Consider the following 3,595-nt stretch of genomic DNA (forward strand, 5'->3'; position numbering starts at 1 on the left):
TGGGGGGTTTTTTGTTCATTTACTTTGTTCTTTAGATTCCACATGTAAGTGAGATCATATGGTATTTATTTTTCTCTGTTTGACTTATTTCACTTAGCACAATAGATAGGGTCCTCATTTTATGGAATGAGGAAACTGAGGCTCAGAGGTTAAGTAACTTGCCTGAGGTCACATAGCTAGTGAGTGGTGGAGCCAGGATTCAAACACTGTGGTCTGCCTCCAAGCCTGCACTCTTAAACCCTTCGCATTTCTGCCTCCTGGGAGCATTGGGGGGGGGGGTCTCTCTGAACCCCAGGGACTCGAGAGAAGCCTGTGTGAGCATCCACAGCTATAATTTATAGGAGATGGTACAAAAAAAAAAAAAAAAAAAAAAAACCCTTCTCTCACCCCTGCCTCTGCCTAGACATAGAAGATGGCAAGGAAAGAAGGGGAAGAAGGAAGTTCAATAACTTTTCCTGTGTTAGCCTCCCAGGACCACAAATGCACCTGTATGAACCATTGTAGGGCCAGGGAACTGAAACAGGGAAGATGGGCCCCCATTTATCACATCCCCCTGAACATAATAACTGCCCCCTATTGAAGTCCAGTAAGTTAGCACCCCTTTCAACACACACACACAGTCCTACCACCTCTGCCCTTTGTTCTGGGAACAAAGCTTTCACTCTAGAGGACCTCCTCCCGTCTAAAAGTGAATGAAAGACCCTAGGAAATGGTGGTTAGATAGGAATTTCAGGGGTGAAGATGGGACCCCCACCAGGAGGTCAAGTCACAACTGCCCCCTCCCCAAAGGCAAACAGAGCAGCTTCCCACAGCCTCTGTCTAACCCTCAAACCCCTCCCACCGAGGTCACACTCACCCTGGAGCTGGAGCTGCCTGAAAGTGCCTCCTGAAGCCAGAGGACCCATCTCTAACTCAGAAGGCGTTAGAAACTTCTGAATGACGTTTCCATGGGAATGAAACTTACCAATGTTCTCATCCAACAACCTCAACTGCACACAGAGAAATGGGAGACCCAAAGAGTGGAAGGTCTGTCTCAGGTCACAAGGCTCTTTAGGACAAAGCTAGGATGACAACTGAATCTCCTGGCTCCTGGTCCAGTGCTCTCCCACTAACCATCTCTCCAGCCTCCAGACTGAGTTATGTAATTTCCCCCCGGACCCCCCACTACATAAGTAAGCCCTGGAGCTGGAAGCTGAGGTGCTACAGGGCCTGCCAACTGCCAATATCTCCTCCACACCAGGGCTAAAAGGCAAAGGTGGAAAGAGGCAGCCTGGTACAACGGAATCAACCCAGGAGGTTAGCACCAGACAGACCCGGCTTCACTCCCCAGCTGGGCTATTACATCAGTTATCCATTGTGGCACAATTCCCCAAAGCTTAAAACAACACATATTTATTATCTCACAGTTTCTGTGGTTCAGGAATTTGGGCACAGCACCCTGATCTTCTGCAAGCTATGGTTTCTCACAAGGCTACCATCAAGGTGTCAGCCCCGGGTCCGCAGTCTCATCTGACAGTCTGATTGGGGAAGAATCACTCAGGTGGCTGCTGACAGGACTCAAGTTCTTATAGGCTATTACAGTGAGGGCCTCAGTGCGGTGCTCCGCGGCCCTCTCCCACACCACAGCTTGCTTCATCCAAGTGTGCAAGCCAAGAGCACAATAAAGAGAGTGTGCTGGCAGGAAGGAAGCCACCAGCTTTGGTAACATAATAATCAGAGTGACAACCTATCACCTTTGCCGTATCCTATTGGTTGGAATCAAGTCACTAGGTCCAGCCGACACTGAAGGGGAGAGGATGAGAATACCAGCGAGTAGAGATCACCGGGGGCCATCTTATACGGCTGCGTACCACAGACACGGCAAGTTGTGTGTCCTTGGCCACATTCTTTAACTTCTTAAAGTGTCAGTTTCCTCCTCTGTAACCATAGGGATGGGGATACTGGACTCAGCATCGAGCATGTAGAAGGTGCTCAAGAAATGATGGCTATTATTCTTCTAAGCGCTACTGATAGACTAGGAGGCTGGGAGAGGCGTGCTGGGTTGCTGAGTAGCCAGGCACATACAGGACACAGGTGGACCTGGACGCAGTGCAGAAAGAGGGGACAAGGTACACAGGCCTTCCCAGTCTGGGGGCAGAAAAGATATGCTTGTGAACTAGAGGAAATTCTCTGCTTAGTTGGATGCCTGAGGCAGGGTCACAGGGACAGTTTAGGGCATAGAATAACAGACGAACCACAGATGGAGCCCAGAGACCCTGAAAGTGAGCTCTCCATCACATCACGGCTTCAGGAGGAAGGCTACGACCTCCTTCCTCAGAGGCAGGGATTTGGAGTCGTAAGGAGCTGGTCTCCTCCAAGGGGATCTGAAGGGAACCAGTGCTGAATCATGCAGGACAGTCCTAAATTGGGTGTTTGCAAGTCAGGGGAGCCTGCATGTACCACCAGGAAGTGTGTGGGGGAGGGCAAGGACTTTCTTGAAGAGCTCTGCTTCACCCTGTGAAAACGACTATATGATTAAAACTGGAGCCTAGGATATAAGCCATAGAAAAGGAAAAGTATAGAATCCTGGAGTATCTAAGTGAAAAGTGATGACAGATGAGTGTCAGGAAACCATGAGGCCTCTTACAAAATTGTATGTATGGCTGCACATTTTGAGGAAGGAGAGAAATCTATCCACCACCGCAAGCAGATTGGGATCACAGATACAGTCCAACTGTCCCATTTTACAAATTAAGAGACTGAGACCTAGGCGGTAGCAGGGACTCCTCCAGACTGAACAGCTATCCAGCGGGGTAGCCAGAGTGAGGACCCTGGCCAGCCCATGTTCCACCTTTCTTGGGCAGACTTGAAACCCACCCTTCAGCCACAGAAGCTTAGGCTCTCCGTGCTCCTAATAAAGCAGCAACATCTCTGAATGATGTTTAATTATTTTGCAGGAGAATCGCTTTAATGGGCTGCATGAAACAAAGAACTTTTAATAAAATCTCATGAGCTCTGGGGGCTCCAGGCCCCTCCCCATGCTCCCCTTTATTATTTCTCCTGATCCCATGAAGATATAACATTTGTCACTGTTTCATTAAGAGCCACGGTGCCCCATATTATTTATAAGCTTACTATTTATTGAAAATTATATTTTTCAGGGGGAAGAAGGGGAAGGGTGAAGTTTATGACAGAGACGCCTCGGCAAGAAAATTTGTGACATTTAAAAGTCCCCAAATCCCTGCTCCTATACAGGCTGACTGAGTTCAGTCCCCAGATGTCAAAGCATGACCACAAGTCCTGCGCCAAGTTGGGGCTATCCCAGGGCTCTTTGATGCCATGCTTTTCTGCCTTGATCTAACCTCTGTCTTCTTTAAAAACAAAACAAAACTATTTTTATTCAAAGTAATATAAGCACAAAGTTAAATACAGTATCCTGCTAAACTACTTCCTACTTCCAGTTCTGTTCCCCTTAGGCAGCCATGTCTAACTTTTTTAAATGTCTCTTCTTATATTTACCTCCATTTTTCTAAATAATATGCCTCTGCTGATATTTCTTGATTCATCAGTTTTAGACACAATCTATTGACACACTACTGTAGTAGAAGAGGATTTA

The sequence above is a fragment of the Rhinolophus ferrumequinum genome, chromosome 21 (genome assembly GCF_004115265.2).
Source record: "Rhinolophus ferrumequinum isolate MPI-CBG mRhiFer1 chromosome 21, mRhiFer1_v1.p, whole genome shotgun sequence".
NCBI classification, from domain to species: domain Eukaryota; kingdom Metazoa; phylum Chordata; class Mammalia; order Chiroptera; family Rhinolophidae; genus Rhinolophus; species Rhinolophus ferrumequinum.